Here is a 23474-nt window from a genome sequence, read left to right as displayed (position 1 = left end):
TTGCATGGGATTGGGTATTCTTTGCAAAGTGAAGATTTACCTCATTTACTAAGCTGTGGAGCAACTGCACTTGCAGAGTGCACAGTCTATTTACCTTTAGTAAATCAACCCCTTAGTGTCATTCAAAATGAATAGTACCGCAATTCAGTAACATGACTTGTGCTAATGCACTATAACGTGTGCAACACCACAGCGCAAAAGTCTACTTGGGTAAGTTGAACAATCAGTTTATTTATATCATCTGCTGCCAGCTGAAGCCATTGCCAATACAGGAATTTTTAAAGACGACTCTGGAATCATAGTAGAGTTTTCCTAGATTTTCCCACTGATTTCTCCTGCTGACTTCCACCTTTTACATGATTACAGTGCCTTGAAAAAGTATTCATACCCCTTGACATTTTCCACATTTTTGTCATGTTACAACCAAAAACGTAAATGTATTTTATTGGGATTTTATGTGATAGACCAACACAAAGCGGCACATAATTGTGAAGTGGAAGGAAAATATTAAATGTTTTTCAAAATTGTTTACAAATAAATATCTGAAAAGTGTGGGGTGCATTTGTATTTGACCCCCTTTACTGTGATACCCCTAACTAAAATTTAGTGGAACCAATTGCCTTCAGAAGTCACCTAATTAGTAAATTAGTCCACCTGTGTGTAATTTAATCTCAGAATAAATACTGCTGTTCTGTGAAGCCCTCAGAGGTTTGTTAGAGAACCTTAGTGAACAAACAGCATCATTAAGGCCAAAAAACACACCAGACAGGTCAGGGATAAAGTTGTGGAGTTTAAAGCAGGGTTAGGTTAAAAAAAAATTATCCCAAGCATTGAACATCTCACGAAGCTCTGTTCAATCCATCATCCAAACATGCAAAGAGTATGGCACAACTGAAAACCTACTAAGACATGGCCGTCCACCTAAACTGACAGGCCAGGCAAGGAGAGCATTCATCAGAAAAGCAGCTAAGAGGCCCATGGTAACTCTGGAGGAGCTGCAGAGATCCACAGCTCAGGTGGGAGAATCTGTCCACAGGACAACTATTAGTCGTGCACTCCACAAATCTGGTCTTTATGGAAGAGTGGCAAGAAGAAAGCCATTGTTGAAACAAAACCAAAAGAAGTCCCGTTTGCAGTTTGCGAGAAGCCATGTGGGGGACACAGCAAACATATGGAAGAAGGTGCTCTGGTCAGATGAGATCAAAATTTAACTTTTTTGCCTAAAAGCAAAACGCTATGTGTGGCGGAAAACTAACACTGCACATCACCTTGAACACACCATCCCCACTGTGAAACATGGTGGTGGCAGCATTATGTTGTGGGGATACTTTTTTTTCAGCAGGGACAGGGGAGCTGGTCATAGTTGATGGGAAGATGGATGGAGCCAAATACAGGACAATCTTAGAAGAAAACCTGTTAGAGTCTGGAAAAGACTTGAGACTGGGGCGGAGGTTCACCTTCCAGCAGGACAACGACCCTAAACATACAGCCAGAGCTACATTGGAATGGTTTAGATCAAAGCATATTCATGTGTTAGAATGACCCAGTCAAAGTCCAGACCTAATTCCACTTGGGAATCTGTGGCAAGGCTTGAAAATTGCTGTTCACAGACGCTCTCCTTCCAATATGACAAAGCTTGAGCTACATAGCAAAGAAGAATGGGCCAAAATGTCACTCTCTAGATGTCCAAAGCTGGTAGAGACATCCCCAAAAAGACTTGCAGCTGTAATCTACAAAGTATTGACTCGGGGGGGGGGGGGGGGGGGCTGAATACAAATGCACCCCACACTTTTCACATATTTATTTGTAAAAAAAACTGAAAACCATTTATAATTTTCCTTTCACTTCACAATTATGTGCCACTTTGTGTTGGTCTATCTCATAAAATCCCAATAAAATACATTTATGTTTTTTGGTTGTAACATGACAAAATGTGGAAAATTTAAAGGGGAATGACTACTTTTTCAAGGCACTGTAGGTGGGGATGTGGAGGTCAGCAGTGAGATCTGTGGGGATCCCCCGGAGATCGACAGTTATGGCAGTGCTGGTTTCCCTGTGTATATCTAAAATATAAAAGTATATCAGCGCACGTATGTCACAAAATAAAAATGTAAATAAAAAATGAAGCAGCTGAACACCAGGGTAAACGATCAAATCCCTCTAGACAAATAATAATAAAAGGTGCAGCGCTAACTCAATGGGTGACCATACAGAGAAATATATAATATATAATAAATAATAAACCGGAAGCAAAAAGAAATGTCCAACAGTAAATGTCCCAAAAAGACTGACATAAATCCACCAGAGGTGTGATGATAACAGCAGACAATGATGTGTGATACTGGAACCCTTCACCATAGATCGAATGGCCTCTCACCTGGTCCTAAAGATAATCAGGCAATGATACAAGATCGGCAGACAAGGAGATCTATATGACAAGGGACTCCTCCGGATGATCAGATGGCAGGTGGGTATCATAAGCATGTAATCACAAAAGGGACAGACATAGTGCTCTCCGTATTCAAATGTTTATTGTAAAACGAATAAAATCAAACTTACATATCAGGCACTTCACAAGTGCCAGGAAACGAACATGGACACACAGTGTGTGAGCGGTGGAGCATGCGCAGTAGCAGCGGATGACGTCACGACGTCACGTTCTAGACGCGTTGCGTCCCAGTGGGCGGGGACTTCCTCAGCAGATGTCCTTTTGTGATTACATGCTTATGATACCCACCTGCCATCTGATCATCCGGAGGAGTCCCTTGTCATATAGATCTCCTTGTCTGCCGATCTTGTATCATTGCCTGATTATCTTTAGGACCAGGTGAGAGGCCATTCGATCTATGGTGAAGGGTTCCAGTATCACACATCATTGTCTGCTGTTATCATCACACCTCTGGTGGATTTATGTCAGTCTTTTTGGGACATTTACTGTTGGACATTTCTTTTTGCTTCCGGTTTATTATTTATTATATATTATATATTTCTCTGTATGGTCACCCATTGAGTTAGCGCTGCACCTTTTATTATTATTTCCCTGTGTATATCAACAGTTCTCAGGAATCAGTGGCATAGGCAGCAGCAAAGGTGATAATAAACAGTCTGCTTTTACAGTTGCGTATCTATATATATACAGTCTAATCAGCGCCAAACAGAAGATCTGAGAAGCCACAATCCTTTAATAATATTGGTTCATAACAGGATAAAATAATACAGCCAACATGTTTCTGGGACATAACGATCTCCCCATTCTTCAGGACTCTGGTGCTGTAAGTAGTACTAAACCCACACCAGTAAGATCAGTCTATATGTGCAGTAAAGTGTGCTTGTTATACTCACTGTGGAACCTAAGGGGTTAATCCTCTTAGGCCTCATGTACACTGCTGCTGGTAAACAAAGGTTTAGGTGAAGTTAGGTGTTTTTTTCAGCAGCCATTGAACTCTCCTCTATGTTATCTTATCAGTACATGTACACAGGGTGATTTATAGTTGTTTCTAGGCAGTTGAGTTTTTTTTCACCATGCAGATCAATTGAATATTTGGGGGGGGGGGGGCGTTTTTTCATGATGGTTGGTAACTGTCAAGTTACATTGTTTAGAAGAGGTTATCCAACGTCTGGTGTACATGAAGCCTAAGGGGTTATTCCTCTGCACTTTGTAAAAAGGCTGTTTGATCCTGTCTTCTCTAATCCTCTCCTTCTTCCACTGTCCCAAATCTATCAGCTGATAGAACAGAGGCTAGGGGACAAGCCGCACATGCTCAGTTTGGTGTGTATTGCTAGAGAGTTTTTTTTATCTTGGGAGAATACATGTGATCAGCACTGTCAAGACAGAGGGTCAGGGGTCCTGCAGCCTCATGGGACAGAGCAGAATGAAAACTCCTCCTACAAGCTCTAACCAGACACAGATAGAAGTCACAAGACTGCTATGTACTGCTAATGAGAAAAGGTATTTAGCCATTTATATTTACTAAAGCTATTGCATTTTCATGTTCTGTGTACTGTGGGAGACCAGATATAGTGAATGCAGGGGCCTGGGTTTAGTGACACTTTAACCACTTCCCATCCCAGCCATAGTCATATGACATCCGCAGGAGGGATCTCCTATCCTGGGCGGGCGTCATATGACGTCCTGGGCTTCCCGGCCATCTGGGGGGCACGTGTGTGTGCGCCCCCCGCAGCATCACTCTGGAGCCGATACGCGTGCCCGGCGGCCACGATGTCCGCCGGGCACCCGCGATTGCCCCTTAACAGAGCAGGACCGTGGATCTGTGTGTGTAAACACACAGATCTACGTCCTGTCAGGTGAGAGGAGACCGATCATGTGTTCCCAGTACAGAGGAACACCGATCGGTCTCCTCCCCTTGTGAGTCCCCTCCCCCTACAGTTAGAATCACTCCCTAGGTAACACAATTAACCCCTTGATCGCCCCCTAGTGTTAACCCCTTCCATGCCAGTGACATTTATACAGTAATCAATGCATTTGTATAGCACTGATCGCTGTATAAATGTGAATGGTCCCAAAATGGTGTCAAAAGTGTCCGATATGTCTGCCGCAATGTCGCATTCACAATAAAAATTGCAGATCGCTGCCATTACTAGTTAAAAAAAAAAAAATAATAAAAATGCCATAAAACTATCCCCTATTTTGTAGACACTATAATTAAACCAGACACCAAACCAATCAATATACGCTTATTGCGATTTTTTTAACCAAAAATATGTAGAAGAATACATATTGGCCTAAACTGATGAAAAAAATAGTTTTTTTTTTTTAAAAATGGGATATTTATTATAGCAAAAAGTAAAAAATATTGTGTTTATTTTTCAAACTTGTCGCTATTACTTTGTTTATAGCGCAAAAAATAAAAAACGCAGAGATGATCAAATACCACCAAAAGAAAGCTCTATTTATGGGGATAAAGTGATAAAAATTTCATTTGGGTACAGCGTTGCATGACCGCGCAATTGTAATTCAAATTGCGACAGCACTGGAAACTGAAAATTGGCTTGGGCAGGAAGGGGGTGAAAATGCCCTCTATTGAAGTGGTTAAAGCCTAATTTTAATAAAAAAAAAAAAAAGATGAAATCTTCCTCTTCTGATGCCCAACCCCCGCATGCTGTAATCATCCAGTGTGGTGGGGGTTAATCGAACTGAAGAACTGACATCTGACTTCACCAAGAGTGCCCAACTATGCCTGTCCTTTCTACCCCAGTCTATTGCTTCTTCCTGTATTACAGCTTCTATCAATGAACCGTGATTTATGAATGGAGGACGGGAAGATAATTAATAGGTTCGCTCCATCCATTCACATATCCTGCTTCATTCATAGAAGCTGTAGTACAGGCTTCTATGAATGGCCGAGCGAGGTGGAAAGGGCAGGAATACTCAGGCTCTCTTGATGAGTGCCTCTCTCAGTTCTATTAACCCCCACCACACTGGGAAATGAGAGGAGAGAAATTTAATTAAATGCAGGACAAAGCAGCACAAGGGACACATCACAATTTAGGTCAGTAATGTCCCTTGTGCTGATTTTTTTTTTCTTCATTTTTTTTAGCTAAATTTAAATGTGAGATGTATGCTCCATTGGACTGGACGATTGTTGTCGGATTTTCCGCTGACAAATGTTGGATAGCAGGTTTTAAAATTTTCCGTGGGCAAATGTCTGTTGTCGGATTTTCCGATCGTGTGTACACAAGTCCGTCGGACAAAAGTCCAAAGTACAAACACGCATGCTCGGAAGCAAGGACGAGCCAGAAGCGGTCGGTCTTGTAAACCAGCGTTCGTAATGGAGAATTAACATTCGTGATGTGGCAAATTATGAAATCTCGAAATGCAGCGCACAATTCTCTTCTTCTTTAAAGAGGAAGTAAAGCCTTAAAAAAAAAAATACACCCTGCAAGGCAAAGTCATAGCATAGTAGCTCATTATGAATAACTTACCTCAGATCGAAGCCCCCGAAGCGACCCTCGTTCGCCTCCTCCGCCGTCGCCGTCTATCCCGGAGTGACTTCCGGGTATCGCGGCTCCGGCGCTGTGACCGGCCAGAGCCGCGATGACGTCACTCCGGCACATGCGCGTGGGTGCCGTCAGTGACGGCATGTTCGCCTTCACTAACGGCATGCTCAGTGCGCCTGCGCCATTGTCTACGGTGCGCATGCGCCGTAGACAACGGTGCCCGGCTTTTGTAAAATATCTCCTTAACCGGAGATATTTGTTGCACCTACAGATAAGCCTTAATCTAGGCTTACCTGTAGGTTGAAGTGGTCCCAGTGGGTTTACAACCACTTTAATAGAATAATAATGAAGCTACTTTGCTGATGATACTGATGGAGTTATTGCAAACAAATTTTCAAAGACTTTTTTTTTCTAGTGATATCAAGAATAATATTATTATGCTTTTTTTTTTTTTTTTTTTTATTTATTTGGGCAAGTTACCACAACACCATTATCTCGTAGTTTTTAAGATCAAAGATACAACTATATGGGTGTCCCTTGTCAATTTTACATTGTATTTTTTAAATGTAACTGCCTACTCCCAAACTGTCATTTAAAGTAAAACACATAGCCAAGTATTATTCTACACATTGTTTTTTATTGTGCATTAAAAAATAAAACAAACAAAATTAGACATGCTATCTGCCAATAGAACTTAACCAAAAAGTGCATTCTATGCATCCAAAAATATAGAAAATATACCGAATCAAATCATTATTCATCCAAAAAAATTGCCAAAGCAATAACTCCAAGGCCAATAATAAATAACACATTATCTCCTCCGATTCCGCAACATGGCTGGTTGACGAACGGCTGTTCAGAAACGAACTGAAAAACACGAAATGAAAAGCGTAAAATGAAAAGTGCGAAATGAAAACCACGAATAAACACTCACGAAACTTCTACTAACACGAAATTAACAGAAGGAGCCCAAAGGGTGGCGCTAAAGGGCTGAAAAACAACGTAGTGCGTCACTACGTTCATATTTGTTGGCCAACAATTCCTTGCTGTTTGTATGCAAGAAAAGTTTGGGTCAACGCCCTTCGGAAAAAAGTCCAACAATCCGATCGTGCGTACGAGGCTTCAGACTTTAATTTGTCATTGTATAAGATTTACAGAACACCTGGAATCAGTGTATCAGCAAAATGCTTTCTTCTACAGGTATGGCTGTATTTTATAATGTTACTATAGTGCCAGGCTTGCTTTAAACATCAGTGCATGGTCCCATCAAATATTCTGCTAATGCTGTCTGGACACCTATCACTTGAGCTCTATATAAACCATAGTAATCATATTCAGCAAGCTTTTCACAGTGCCACTGGACAGGAGCACAGCTTATTTTCTGTGCAGCTGCCCTGTATAAACGCTACAGAAGGTGCTGCTCAGAACCAAAGTACATTGTCACAGACTCAGGTTCATGGTCATTCAGAATATAAGGCTACTGGGAAACCTAGGGGGCTAGCAGGCAGGCCAGGCAATTAGACAAGAGAGAATGGCGGGGTGAAAAGCAGAGCAAAGCCGTCAGGCAAGCCAGGTTTTCCAAATCAGTTTAATTGCAAAATTTACACGTCTCACTGAAGCGTACTCTAAAGCCAGCTTTGCTGTTTTTCAGGCGCTTTTCTAGGACACCGTATAGGATAAGTCATATTCATTTTACTAAGGATAAGGCTTTTTACTCAAATTAAGACCTCTAAATTAGTGACATGAAGGGTTGAACATCAGCCCTTACAAAAACAAAAATTACATGTTTCCTTTTGGAAAGGCTCCATTCCCAGAAACGAGGTTGAAATGTTGACAGTTAGGCGCTGTAGTCATCAATTGGCCCGCCACCTAATGCGACTTGGGTGCGTGATGGAGCGGGCTGCATCGATGTCTCCGGCTTGGCTGATTAGAGAATGAGGACAACACGAGAGCTGTTTCCAGTTCATGGATTGATGAGGACCCGCGGCCTATTCACACTGTTCACGGCTGAAATGAATGGAAAATATGTGCTAATTGAGTGCTGTGTGTTTGTAGCGCTAATGAGAGGATTCACACATGGCAGGCTGACTAAGCTGCTAAGAATTCACAGGCTAAGCTACAAGCATATGCTGAATTTCTAGATAGATATTAAATTTAAGCCCAGCTCTGAGCAAAATTTATAACAAATTGGGGACCCGGGGTGGTGTGTAAATGTCTGCAGTACTCACCTCCACTCTGTTCCTCACAGTAATAGCCTTTCACCACTAGGTGTCCTCAGTCTTCCAGTTTCAATGACCCTAAAGACTGAGGAAATCCTTTGAGTTTGGGGAGTCATGGACCCACCTCCGAGGAGGCATCTTCTCAGCACTCTGTATTTACATACAAGGATACAGAGAAGGGTGCAGTTGCTTAGGACGTAAGGGCACAGACAACACTAAAAACATTATCAGAGGTTCTAAGCTTCCCCCACTCTCTTAGAATGGGCTTTTATCTGTGTCCACTGATAGGACGTAAGGGGAAATCTCCCCCAATAGGGACCAAATGGCATTAATAGTAAAATTCTGACAAAGGCTCTTACCCTTCCAATTTGAGCTGAAGTTGGACTTTGATGTTGAAAATGTAAAGTTGTGCCCCTAGGACAGTGTAATAGCCTTAACCTCTGTACATTAAATTAGGAGCAATTCAGAAATGGAGAAGGATGTGCTGCAGTGTGAGATCAAAGGTACTGCTGTTTCCGACTGCTAGTCTCATCAGATTTGGACTGAGATCTGGTGATGCCACTACTGTGCTGCTCACTGTTCTCCTTGCTGGAGAGGAAGCTGTACCTGGGGACCTGCAGTGCAATAATCTCCCTGCCTTTGCTTCGGCCATTCTGTGGTCTTGTGTTTTCTCCATCTCTTCTGCTGCATTCTAAATATTCCCCCCACCAGTCATCAGATCACCAGTCGCCAAGTGGGCAGCAGTGACTGGGAAAGCAAAGCCCTGCCTCTACCAAGATGGCCACCTCCACACAGAGACACAGTGTAGAAAAAGATATAGCAAGTCAGTAATGGAGAAAATTGCTGAATGTAGACAACATGGCAATACCGGTGACTTGTCCTTTGCCCACTTTTTGCCTTATTATGTGCACAGCTTTTACAGTTCTGGTTCTCTTTAAAGAGGTAACTTTGTAAATCAGGCCTCTTCAGCCTCTAGGAGCACAAAGGAAAAGCCTTATGCAGGGCTTTTTTTTCTCAGAGAATAGGTACAGGTACTCCCCCCTTCCTAGTCACCCCTTGTCTTCGCCTCCTACCTCCCAGTACCTTCCATTGGTTCCACCCCCTTCCCACCTCCCAGTTCTGCCCCTTTTAGATAACCAATATCATTTTGTGGTACTAAGTAATTTGTATGTTATTTGTTAATGATAGACAGTAAAATAGATCTCCTGCAGCCAGCAATATTAAATCCACCCAGCAACAATAAATCCCCCCACCAACAATAGATCTACAACAATAGATCACCCTCAGCAAGAATAGACCTCCCCTAGCAACACCAGACCCCCAGCAACAACAGATCTCCCCCAGCAACAGTAGATTTCCCTCAGCAACAATAGATCTCCCCCTGCAACAATAGATCTCCCCCTGCAACAATAGATCTCCAGAAACAATAGATCCCCCAGCAACAATAGATCCCCTGCAACAATATACCCCCAGCAACAACACATCTGCTAGCAGCCAGCATCAGTAAACCCCCACCCTCCAACAGTAGATCCCTTTCAGCAATAATTGAACCCCCAGCAATTGAGACAATAGATCTCCCCTAGGGATAATAGCATCACCAGCAGTCCGAATCAATTGACCCTCCAGCACACCCCACTTCCCTTCTCATTACATACATTCAGTGCTGGAGGTGCCAGAACTGCATTTCTGGAATTGGAGCATACACAGGGCTACTACCATACCTGTGTTATTGGCATTATTTCTGTGCTCCCTCAGGTGGCAAGAAGGTACTGCAACTACCCCAAATATGTGACTTTTCTAAACTGCCAATGCTCCCCAGGGGGTATTACTTCTGTGAGCTCATTTCACCATAAAATCGGTCACTATCCTGAGTGATTCCAACTGGGCACCTGATAAAATAAACAGAAACCTTCATATCAAAACAGACTGTAGATACAGAGAGGAAGGAAGCTGAAATTAGATGTAAATTAGATGTAAATCTCAGCTTTTCCTGTAAATGTCAGGAACTATCCAATCAGCTTGTCTCCAATCAAGCAGGCACTTGTAATACATAGTTGTTAGATCTAAAGGAAGGTGTACAATCAGATTGTAACACGTGTGATGAGCTTCAAGCTGAAGTTCAGGTATGAATATTTTTTACATAGTTAGCTTGGATCAATGTAAGTATATATGTGTCAAAGCTGTGCGATTCCCTAAGGAAGCTGGAAATCACTATACAGTGGGGACGGAAAGTATTCAGACCCCCTTACATTTTTCACTCTTTGTTATATTGCAGCCATTTGCTAAAATCATTTAAGTTCATTTTTTTTTTCTCATTAATGTACACACAGCACCCCATATTGACAGAAAAACACAGGATTGTTGACATTTTTGCAGATTTATTAAAAAAGAAAAACTGAAATATCACATAGTCCTAAGTATTCAGACCCTTTGCTGTGACACTCATATATTTAACTCAGGTGCTGTCCATTTCTTCTGATCATCCTTGAGATGGTTCTACACCTTCATTTGAGTCCAGCTGTGTTTGATTATACTGATTGGACTTGATTAGGAAAGCCACACACCTGTCTATATAAGATCTTACACCTCACAGTGCATGTCAGAGCAAATGAGAATCATGAGGTCAAAGGAACTGCCGGAACAGCTCAGAGACAGAATTGTGGCAAGGCACAGATCTGGCCAAGGTTACAGAAAAAATTTCTGCTGCACTTAAGGTTCCTAAGAGCACAGAGGCCTCCATAATCCTTAAATGGAAGAGGTTTGGGACGACCAGAACCCTTCCTAGAGCTGGCCGTCTGGCCAAACTGAGCTATCGGAGGAGAAGAGCCTTGGTGAGAGAGGTAAAAAAAAACCCAAAGATCATTGTGGCTGAGCTCCAGAGATGCAGTCGAGAGATGGGAGAAAGTTGTAGAAAGTCAACCATCACTGCAGCCCTCCACCAGTCGGGGCTTTATGGCAGAGTGGCCCGATGGAAGCCTCTCCTCAGTGCAAGACACATGAAAGCCTGCATGGAGTTTGCTAAAAAAACACCTGAAGGACTCCAAGATGGTGAGAAATAAGACTCTCTGGTCTGATGAGACCAAGAGAGAACTTTTTGGCCTTAATTCTAAGCGGTATGTGTGGAGAAAACCAGGCACTGCTCATCACCTGTCCAATACAGTCCCAACAGTGAAGCATGGTGGTGGCAGCATCATGCTGTAGGGGCATTTTTCAGCTGCAGGGACAGGATGACTGGTTGCAATCGAGGGAAAGATGAATGCGGCCAAGTACAGTAATATCCTGAATGAAAACCTTCTCCAGAGTGCTCAGGACCTCAGACTGGGCTGAAGGTTTACCTTCCAACAAGACAATAACCCTAAGCACACAGCTAAAATAACAAAGGAGTGGCTTCACAACAACTCCGTGACTGTTCTTGAATGGCCCAGCCAGAGCCCTGACTTAAACCCAATTGAGCATCTCTGGAGAGACCTAAAAATGACTGTCCACCAACGTTTACCATCCAACCTGACAGAACTGGAGAGGATTTGCAAGGAGGAATGGCAGAGGATCCTCAAATCCAGGTGTGAAAAACTTGTTGCATCTTTCCCAAAAAGACTCATGGCTGTATTAGATCAAAAGGGTGCTTCTACTAAATACTGAGCAAAGGGTCTGAATACTTAGGACCATGTGATATTTCAGTTTTTCTTTTTTAATAAATCTGCAAAAATGTCAACAATTCTGTCAATATGGGGTGCTGTGTGTACATTAACGAGGAAAAAAAATTAACTTAAAAGATTTTAGCAAATGGCTGCAATATAACAAAGAGTGACAAATTTAAGGGGGTCTGAATACTTTCTGCCCCCACTGTAGTAGGCACTGCTACTACAATGATTGCTACTAGTATACGTACCTGTTGTATATGTGTCACTGTGGGACAGGGAATGCATTGGCTGCTTATGATTGGCACAGTACAGATGAAAGCTTCCTGGAGGGAATGCTCAAGTGGGTTCAGATTAGGATCCAAACATGCTTGAGCTCAACCCTGTCATTGGCGCTCTTCTCCACTCTCCAATGTTCACAGAATGTGGGTAAGCCCCTCACCTCACCGCTGCTCCTGCATTGTACGTATTGACATTGGAGAGTTGTGACTGGTCAAGCAGTAAAAACGGGTGGCTTCAGGGGACCAGTTGTACAGTGAAGAGGGTGCCTCCTTAAAAAAAGGGTAATTAATTCAGATAATCCATCACCCCCTAGACCAGGCGTCTCCAAACTATGGCCCACAGGCCACATGTAGCCCACTACAAGGTTTTATTCAGCCCACAACCAATGTGCACAGTCTCAATAAGGTGAGAGTCTGCTGTGGATTATGATCAAAGGAGTAGCCTGATGTAGGGGGGGCCTTGAAATGGATTCTGATGAGGTAAGTTCTGACGGGTACACTGATGTAAGGAGGAACTCTGATGTGGACTGTGATGTAAAGAGAACTTTGATGGGGACCCTGATGTAAGGGGGACTCTGTTTTAAGGGGGGTTCTGAGGGGTACACTGATGTAAGGAAGAACTCTGATGTGGATTATGATGTAAAGGGAGCTCTGATGGCGACCGTGATGTAAGGGGGACTCTATTTTAAGGGGGGTTCTGAGGGGTACACTGATGTAAGGAGGAACTCTAACGTGGTCTGTGATGTAAAGGGGATCCTGATGGGTACACTTATGTAAGGGGGACTCAGTTTTAAGAGGGATTCTGATGGGTACACTGAAGTAAGGAGGAACTCTGAAATGGAATGTGATGTAATGGGGACTCTGATGGGGACTCTAATGTAAAGGGGGATTTTGATGAAGACCCTGATTTAAAGGGAACTGGGGAGGAGAAAGGTGCAGACTTGGTGTATTTTTGTTCGATCGTTACTACTGGCTGAAGTTTACATAGAATTTCTATGCTTCATTTTACTGAAGGTGTTTCTCTGTTATTCTGAATCATATCATGCTGATCACGAAAAAAAAAAAGCTCTAAGTAAAGCATATGCATTCATTAAAATTGTATTTATTCATTTATAAAACTGATTGTGTTTTGGCCCTTGAATCTTTGTAAAATATACAATGTGGCCCTCGTACTGAAAAGTTTGGAGATCCTTGCCCTACACTAAATGAGCAATTAACCCTTGGAGTGGGGGAGGGGGAATTGCACTGCTGGGTGATCTCCTAAAGTGGTTCTAAACTCTACATTGTTTTTTTTTACCTTAAAGCAGAACGACACTGTGTCTGAGCACCACAAACTAAAAAAAAATTTAATTCTTTTTTTTTTTATAATTGACAATTTTTATTAAGTTTTTATATTTTTCAATACAAAAATAGAAGAGAAAAATAAAAAATGTACTTTATAGTATACAAGCTTCCAACAAGAAACTAAGAGGAGATATAGCCTGTTAACATAAGAATCTAGAGTGTATCTCAGAGAAGGATGATAACATAGTTCTAAAATAGTAATAGTGAGGGTACCACAATCAAACACACTATACCAGCATATTGATAGCTTATAATAGCGTAGCCTGCATATCCATGAAAGAAAAAGGTAAAACCAAAAACACAGAGGAAATCAACCAGCTTTGCTCGTCATTCCTGGGCTCAAAGGCTCCATCTTGTGGGAAGAGAGAAATCCCAAGATATCAAGGGAGGTCTATCTGGAGCAGTGGTTCTCAACCTGGGGGTCGAATGATGATTTGCCAGGGGTCACAGAATCCGGGGCTATTCTGGAAGCCCGCACCGCTCTCCCAGCCTTTTTGCGGCCACCCAGCAGGGCTGTCCCTGGAGCCCGCGGCCGCCCACTCAGCCTCTTTGCAACCGCCCATTCAGTTTACGGCATGGCTGGGGGGCAGAGACTAGAGGTCAGCTGACTTGTGAGGAATGTGAAATGGGAGGGGCTGGAGGAGACCCTATCTCCTGATTTCGGCATAGGTGTCACTGCTACGAGACACCACAAAGTCGGAGACACAGTGAAGCCGGAGACACAGTGAGTAACACTACCTGTGATTATAGTTGCCATTAAAAGTCCCCACTACAGTTCTCGGATCAGCAGATGACCTTGATCAAGAGCACCTAAGTTGGCTGATCAGAACTCCCCCCAGCACTGCCACTGATCCCACCCCCCCACCAGAACTGCCACTCATCCCACCCCCCCCCCCTTCCCCCCTGCCCCACCAAGGAGTAAGAGCAGGAATAAAAATAGAGAATACATAGAAGGGAGAGGGAAAGAGGAGGAGGAACAAAGAAAAAAGGGAGAGAAAGAATTAGAGAAAAAACAAGAAAGATGGCTAGAGCGAGGGATGGGGAAAACAAACAGGAAATTAGGATACAGAGAGGTAAAAGGGAAAGAAAGGAGAACAAAGAGAGTGGTACATCCCAAAATTTACCAAAAGAGGTTTTAATACTGTATGAGTGGAAGGGACTCAGGGAGTGCTAAATGTCCGTGGGTTAGGGGCGCAAATTACTTGTCTTGCCTTGGGTGCTGACAACTCACGCTACGAAAATAATTTTACTGTTAGGGGTCTCCACAACTTTGGGAAATTTTATCAAGGGGTCGCGGCACTAGTAGGTTGAGAACAACTGATCTGGAGGTACCATATCGCATTATGGCGATCCAGCCTATCAGCTATTCGGGCGGGGGTTCCCGCTGCGCTATATGGGTACCTTAAATAAATAATAATATAATAGATAAGCACAATGTACAGGGATAGGGACAATTGTAGACACGCACCCACATTCACTCAGGTTGAACTGGATGGACTGGTGTCTTTATTCACATGCTAACATGCTAACTATGTAACTATGATTAAACATCTCCCCGTTGTTAGAATATGTGTGGTTAATTTTTTTGGCTAACCCGGGTAGTTTAGGAGGGAGAAATCCCAATAAAAAAAAGCCTAGGAGAAAAAGGGATATTCGCCTCAAATAGCCGATGGAGGAGGTCCCGGACCAAGCGCCAATAAGGCTGTAAAGATGGGCAATGCCAGTAGATGTGGAATAACGTGCCCCGGCCTTGGAGAAATCCCCAGCAGCGATCTGAGGCCGATTGGATATATAGCATGTAAGTGAGATGGTGTCATGTACCAAAAGAATAGTACCTTATAAGCAGTGGCGGAACTACCGCCATAGCGACCCACGTGGGCACTATGGGGCCCCGCAGCCGAGAAGCCCCGTGACTCGGCGTGGAAGTGAGCTGGCGTCGCGTGAGCCACCGAGCTGCCCGTCCGTTAGGGCGCTCGTACAGTCACACTGACTGTGCGAGCGGACGCAGCTGGGCGGCATGGTGGGCGGGTGAGGGAACGTACGGGACGCTGCCAGCTGGGAGGCTCGGTGGGTGGACTGGCCAATCAGCAGGTGGCGGAGCAGAGATTACATCTCTGACTGCCCGGGGCCCGTGCATCCCGGCAGTTCCGCCCTCACTCACTGTGCAGGCAGCAGAGAGATTACATTATGTCTCTGCTGCCTGACTCAGAATGGGAAACAGGAAGTGTCAATACCCATTCCCCACCTTAGCAAAGTGAAAGTCACAATCTGCAACTTGTGGCAAGTGAAGTGACAATCTGCAACTCGTGGCAAGTGGACAGTCCGCAATGTGTGGCATGTAATGTGGCAAGTGGACAATCTGCAATGTGTGGCAGGTGACGTGGCAAGTGGACAATCCGCAATGTGTGGCAGGTGACGTGGCAAGTGGACAATCCACAATGTGTGGCAGGTGACGTGGCAAGTGGGCAATTTGCAACGTGTGGCAGATGATGTGGCAAGTGACAATCCGCAACTTGTGGAAAGTGGACAATCCGCAATGTGTGGCAGGTGATGTGGCAAGTGGACAATCCGCAATGTGTGGCAGGTGATGTGGCAAGTGGATAATTTGCAACGTGTGGCAGGTGACGTGGCAAGTGGACAATCCGCAATGTGTGGCAGGTGACGTGGCAGGTGGACAATTTGCAACATGTGGCAGGTGACGTGGCAAGTGACAATCAGCAACTTGTGGCAAGTGACGTGGCAAGTTGTCAATCCGCAATGTGTGGCAGGTTACGTGGCAAGTGGGCAATTTGCAACGTGTGGCAGGTGACGTGGGAAGTGACAATTCGCAACTTGTGGCAAGTGACAATTCGCAACTTGTGGCAGGTGACAATCCGCAACTTGTGGCAGGTGACGTGGCAAGTGGACAATTTGCAACGTGTGGCAGGTGATGTGGCAAGTTGGCAATCCGCAATGTGGCAAGTGGACAATTTGCAACATGCGGCAGGTGATGTGGCAAGTGGACAATCCGCAATGTGTGGCAGGTGACGTGGCAAGTGGACAATCCGCAACTTGTAGCAAGTGACAATCCGCAACTTGTGGCAGGTGACATTGGCAAGTGACACGTTCAGAGCTCCCACTGATTCTGCATTATGGTGAGTAGAACTATTTCATTTTATATAACAATGTAATAATAGAAATAATGTGTTTCAATCATCCTGACACCATAACAACCATGGTGCCGTGATGATTGAAGCGCCAACATTCATTGTTCATTTTTTGTGTGTGTGTGGGGGGGAAGGGGCGGGGGCCCATACAACATTTTGCTATGGGGCCCTGTGATTTCTAGTTACGCCCCTGTTTTCCTTACAGAGCTTACATATAGAGCTTTTGGCTGCACGGGACCATATGATTTTCCATTGTTCAGGGGAGAGTTCTCCAAGATTTTCCTCCCATTTAAGTAGACATGTGCGCCGTCAATAAATTTGTTTCGTTCCATTCCGTTTCGTATTAGAATTAATTTGTATTTCATAATTCGTGTCCGAAATTCAATTTGGATTCGTACGAAATAGGAATTTTTGTTAGGTTCGTTAACTTTTCGTAACAATTACGAATGTTCCTTATGATGAATTTATCATTATGAGGGGCTCCCACCATCCCTGTGCTGTGCTGACTTCCTGGGGTTTTAACTTTTAGGTTCGTTAACTTTTCGTAACAATTACAAATGTTCGTTAGGAATTTGGATCCGAAATTCGTAAACGAAATTTCGTATTTCGTACAAAATTCGGAAGCATAGCAATTTGTATTTCGGATCCTCCCGAATGTACAAATTTATGGAAATTCATACGAATTTTCGATTCGTATGAAACTAATCACACATGTCTACATTTAAGCATGTAACTATGTTTCCCCAAAGAATCTATAAGTATTTAGACTTTTATATATATCTGAGGTTAATCCCTTTAATTTTTAATATTCAAAACACCCCCCCCCCCATCTATCCATGTCTCCATGCTTTATTTTGCTGAGAAGTCACTTGCAGGGGGCGCGCAGGCCGCTCGAGCACGGGAGGACAACTATGGACGCCCTCCCGGCAAAGTAGGTCCGTGCTGTAGCCGTCTTTCGGCTATAGCGTGGATGGGAAGTGGTTAACGATTAAAAAAGTCAATGAAGATTGAGAGAGTGAAGTTCTGCTTCACTACTCTGGCGCTGCCTCGATGTAGCTCCTCTCACTTCCTTATCTTAGAGGAGACACTGAAAGCTGCAGGAACCATAGGCTTCTTCTGTTGTCAATCAAACTCCAGTAAGGAGCAAGGGCGTAGCCTAGCGGGGCTCTGTGTGTCTATGAATGCACACAGCCTGGCTCGGGAGTGCGTGCAAATGGGTGCCTTCTTCTCACTCAGCTTGCTGCGGAGGCACCTGGAGAGGGAGGAGCGGACAGCGCCAGCAGGGGACTGCCAAAGAGGAGGGAAGGGACATCTTTGTACAATATCGCTGCACAGAGCAGGTAAGTATAACATCTTTTTTATTTAAAAAAAAAAAAAAAACAGCTTTTAATATCACTTTAAGTATAACTGGAGTATAATGATAGATTCCAGTTAAAGGGCCATATGGTCAAAGGGGCAAGGACAGTTTTGACTTTTACTGGAAAAATCAAGGTGTGCATAACTTCTATTGCCTATATCTCCGCAGCTAATCATTTAAAGGTAACCTCCGGTTGTACATTTTTCATGTCCTTATTCTAATTAATGGATCGGGATTTTGATTGATGGTTTACTTTAATCGGGGTTATGTAAAATCGATTGGAGACAGTTTTTAGGAGGTTCCAGCAGGTCGCTGTAATCTGCCTACAGAAGCACATTAGATGGTATGTCATACATTTGTCTAAAGTTATCCTAAATCTGTTTTTACTTTGCAGACACTCGTATACTGGAATAATAGTCTTGTGATTTCCTTCCACGTGTCTTCTGACTCATATACATGCTCTGTCTGCAGAAGACATAAGTGCATGACCTTGCCCAGATAATAATGATTAAAAAAAAACAAAAACTTTATGACCCCAGTTGTCATATTTAAACTAGGGACTCGTTCACAAGTGCTTTGATCTCTGAAGAGCAATTTACATTTGGATCACTCTTCAGAGAGCTTTTGACAAACAGTAAGGAGGTACTGTATTGCCTCTTCACCACCTGCTTTAACCCCTTGAACCCCACACTAGTGTGCAAAAATTGCATGCATTCCACTGTGAAAGGGTCGTGCTCAGTGGGCCCTACACCTGCTGAATGCAACAGGGTTTAATTCCTGCCGCAGGCACGAAGGAAAGCATCTGTACATCCCCCTACCCTGCCTCTGCAGCTAAAGGGGAAGCAGTTGGGGGGTAGAAAAGCTGTTCAACCAGGTGGTTTTATAGCTCCTCAAACACTAGTTTGAATGAGCCTTACAACCCTCCACTTCTCATCTACTTGTTGCTGTAATTATGTATGTATTGCAATTTTTGGGGGGGGGTTTTAGATGAGTGCCTTGATAGATGGTTGCTGGATTGGATTAGTGGGAGTTCCTAAGCAGACTGCTTAAGAACAGATTTGTATGCAGAATGCCCTAGGTCAGTGGTAATCAACCCTGTCCTCAGGGCCCACTAACAGGCCAGGTTTTATGTATTACCTTGGGGACATGCAGACTAGAATACTGCAATCACTGAGCAGCAAATGATATAACCTGTGATGTATTTCAGTTATCTTGCAAACCTGGCCTGTTAGTGGGCCCTGAGGACAGGGTTGATGACCACTGCCCTAGGTAACACCCACATGTTATGCTGAGCCTCTATGATAGAAAGAACAAAATTCCAATGAATGAAAGGCGCAGGCTGGGGACGAAAAGGCCTAGATGATGTTGGACATCCTCCAGCCAGGAAATGAGGTGGGCTCTATCACATTTGCTCCATCTCACATACCTTTACTATCTTAATATAGCTTTGATAGGTTTCTAAATCTGCAGCTTTAATTAAAAAAATAACTGGAGATCCTGCCCTTATTCAGGAACTTCCTGTGCAGACAGCATGCATTTGGGGTCATGCACCCACTTGTGTGCAGATGTCAAATTTTTACATGTGACAGTCTGTGCAGTCACCATGGCTGCATCCACTTCCATAGGCTGCCTACACCCCAGCACCTGTCTGAACGAGGCCAAACTTTAGCCACGTAGTAAGGTTGGACATACAATATCTCACAAAAGTGAGTACATCCCTCACATTTTTGTAAATATTTTATTATATCTTTTCATGTGACAACACTGGAGAATTTACACTTTGCATAATCAGCAGAGACTGGCTGGGCTGCAGGCAGATGATCAGCAGAGACTGGCTTGGCAGCAGGCGGATAATCAACAGAGACTGGCTTGGCAGCAGGCGGATAATCAGCAGAGACTGGCTGGGCATCAGGCAGATGATCAGCTGAGAATAGCTTGGCAGCAGGCGAAAAATCAGCAGAGACTGGCTAGGCAGCAGGCAAATGATCAGCAGAGACTGGCTTGGCAGCAGGCGGAAAATCAGCAGAGACCACCTGGGCTGCAGGCAGATCATCAGCAGAGACTGGCTTGGCAGCAGGCAATTAAGTAGCAGAGACTGGCTGGACAGCAGGCAGATGATCAGCAGAGACTGGCTTGGCAGCAGTCAGATAATCAGCAGAGACTAGCTGGATAGCAGGTGAATGAGCAGCAAACTGGCTGGGCAGCAGGCAGATGATCAGCAGAAACTAGCTTGGCAGCAGGCAGATGATCAGCAGAGACTGGCTTGGCAGCAGGTGCATAATCAGCAGAGACTGGCTGGGCTGCAGGCAGATGATCAGCAGACTGTCTTGGCAGCAGGCAGATAATCAGCAGAGACTGGCTGGGCATCAAGCAGATGATCAGCTGAGAAAAACTTGGCAGCAGGCGAATAATCAGCAGAGACTGGCTGGGCAGCAGGCAGATGATCAGCAGAGACTGGCTTGGCAGCAGGCAGGAATTTCAGCAGAGACCAGCTGGGCTGCAGGCAGATCATCAGCAGAGACTGGCTTGGCAGCAGGTGGATAATCAGCAGAGACGGGCTGGGCAGAAGGCAGATGATCAGCAGAGACTGGCTTGGCAGCAGGCGAATAATCAGCAGAGACTGGCTGGGCAGCAGGCAGATGATCAGCAGAGACTGGCTGGGCAGCAGGTGGATAATCAGCAGAGACTGGCTGGGCAGCAGGCAGATGATCAGCAGAGACTGGCTTGGCAGCAGGCAGATGATCAGCAGAGACTGGCTTGGCAGCAGGCAGATAATGAGCAGAGACCAGCTGGGCTGCAGGCAGATCATCAGCACAGACTGGCTTGGCAGCAGTCAGATAATCAGCAGAGACTAGCTGGATAGCAGGTGAAAGAGCAGCAGACTGGCTGGGCAGCAGGCAGATGATTGGCAGAAACTGGCTTGGCAGCAGGTAGATAGTCAGCAGAGACTGGCTGGGCAGCAGGCAGATGATCAGCAGAGACTGGCTTGGCAGCAGGAGGATAATCAGCAGAGACTGGCTGGGCATCAGGCAGATGATCAGCTGAGGCTAACTTGGCAGCAGGTGAATAATCAGCAGAGACTGACTAGGCAGCAGGCAGATGATCAGCAGAGACTAGCTTGGCAGCAGGCGAATAATCAGCAAAGACTGGCTGGGCAGCAGGCAGATGATCAGCAGAGACTGGCTTGGCAGCCGGATAATCACCAGAGACCAGTTGGGCTGCAGGCAGATCATCAACAGAGACTGGCTTGGCAGCAGGAGCATAATCAGCAGAGACTGGCTGGGCATCAGGCAGATCATCAGCTGAGAATAGCTTGGCAGCAGGCAAATAATCAGCAGAGACTGGCTGGGCTGCAGGCAGATGATCAGCAGAGACTAGCTTGGTAGCAGGTGGATGATCAGCTGAGACTGGCTTGGCAGCAGGCGGATAATCAGCAGAGACCAGATGGGCTGCACGCAGATAATCAGCAGAGACCAGCTTGGCAGCAGTCAGATAATCTGGGCAGCAGGCAGATGATCAGCAGAGACTAGCTGGGCAGCAGGCAGATGATCAGCAGAGACTGGCTTGGCAGCAGGCGCATAATCAGCAGAGACTGGATGGACTGCAGGCAGATGATCAGCAGAGACTAGCTTGGCAGTAGGCAGATAATAAGCAGAGACTGGCTGAGCATCAGGCAGATGATCTGCTAAAACTAACTTGGCAGCAGGCGAATATTCAGCAGAGACTGGCTAGGCAGCAGGCAGATGATCAGCAGACTAACTTGGCAGCAGGCGGATAGTTAGCCCAGACTGGCTGAGCAGCAGGCAGATGATCAGCAAAGACTAGCTTGGCAGTCGGATAATGAGCAGAGACCAGCTGGGCTGCAGGCAGATCATCAGCAGAGACTGGCTTGGCAGCAGGCGGATAATCAGCAGAGACTGGCTGGGCAGCAGGCAAATGATCGGAAGAGACTACCTTGGCAGCAGGCGCATAATCAGCAGAGACTGGCTGGGCAGCAGGCAGATGATCAGCAGAGACTGGCTTCGCAGCAGGCGGATAAATAGCAAAGACTAGCTGGGCTGCATGCAGATGATCAGCAGAGACTGGCTTGGCAGCAGGCAGATGATCAGCTAAGTCAGGCAAGCCGGGTCAGTAACTGACAATCAGGTTGATTATAATCACGTAAGTGGAGTCAACAGATGAGCAGGTCAGGAACAAACAGAATTGACAAGCCAGGGTCGATACAGGTAGATATTAGGAGTAGGCAGGGCTAGCTGGGTTGATGATGGATAATCAGATACAGAGTTGGAGATAGGTTTCACAGGAAAACTCTAGACAAGACAGCACTGGTCATGTGCAGCAGATCAGTTTAAATAGCCCACTTGGCACCAGCGTTAATGACATACATGCGTGCATAGGCACACCTCTGTGTACATACACATGACTATGTGCCAGTCTGCGCATCCACATTCTGTATACTGGCATGCCCTTTCTGTCAATATCCTATGTGAAAAGTCATTGCAGCTGACACAAGTCTCTGGAGTTGGTTGCTCTACAATCTGCACACATAGCAGGAAATTGTAAATTAGCATTCAATAGTTTCTACAAGTTTATAATGTTTCCCAATGTTCATTCAAAATGTTTTATATGATTATCCTCTTTCCTGATAGGCATCTTTCATAATGGACATCTTGGCTGGAAATGTTCTACGCTCCAGTGACTTGGATTCATCTAGTACACATCTACCCCAAGGAAACTGATAAAATGACTTCCTTACAATGTGTTTACAGAAGAAATCTCAGTAATAGTGAAAAGGAAAGTAGGGGACATTTCTTATCAGGAAGCTCCTGGGGTTATAAAAAGTTCACATATTGTATGCTGTTTAGTCATCGTACCGTTTCATTTTCAACCTATTTTTTGTAAATCTGTTGCAAAGATTGTTACCTGGAGATCCAGACAGTAACAGAATTTCCTGTTGCAGGTTATCAACGTTAAGCAACTGCCTTGCAAGTTGAAGCCTGCTGTGAGAGTTCCTTTAGTTGATCGCTGTGCTACAGGAAGAGATGTCATTGGCAGCCCAACGGAGCGCACACACACAGCAGGCTGACAACACTGCTTCTGAACGAGTGGCTTAGCGTTGTCATACTGAAAGAGGAAGTGCTGTTCCTGGCAGGGACTCTATATAAGGGCCCATTCGCCCTAGCCACAAGCTAAACCAATCCAGGCAGTTTTGCCAGGCAGCGAAGGTGTTTTAGTGCACTGCACTGTTTATATTGTTTTTGTTTTGTTTTAACTTTATTGAGAGTATATAAAGTTACAGTCTATTCACACTGCAGTGACTTAGGGTGCCATCCAATGCATTCCCAAAAAAATTTAGCATTCACATCACACCAGTGTTGTGATGTGAATGCGGCACAAAAAAAAACTGTTTCTGTGTGCTTTTGCAACATTAAAGCCTAAGTTTAGGTAAAACTTTTTTTGGAAAAATCAGCACAAGGGACGGTACTTAAAGGGATACTAAAGTCTCTTTTTTTTTTTGGTTAAAAATAACA

General features: G+C 44.6%; 1 long non-coding RNA gene across 1 annotated transcript; it reads right to left on the bottom strand.

Annotated features, from left to right (window-relative positions):
- Positions 1 to 6643: 6643 nt before the first annotated feature.
- On the bottom strand, positions 6644 to 23130 carry LOC141148709 (uncharacterized). Its single transcript, XR_012245245.1, has 3 exons — positions 22867 to 23130; positions 7742 to 7965; positions 6644 to 6825 (listed from the first exon to the last, which is right to left on the bottom strand). It is a non-coding gene; the product is annotated as an uncharacterized lncRNA (long non-coding RNA).
- Between the last annotated feature and the right edge of the window lie 344 nt (positions 23131 to 23474).

The sequence above is a fragment of the Aquarana catesbeiana genome, linkage group LG06 (assembly GCF_042186555.1).
Source record: "Aquarana catesbeiana isolate 2022-GZ linkage group LG06, ASM4218655v1, whole genome shotgun sequence".
Taxonomy (NCBI): Eukaryota; Metazoa; Chordata; class Amphibia; order Anura; family Ranidae; genus Aquarana; species Aquarana catesbeiana.
Note: the sequence above shows the minus strand (reverse complement) of the source record. Positions and strands in the feature narration are given on the sequence as shown.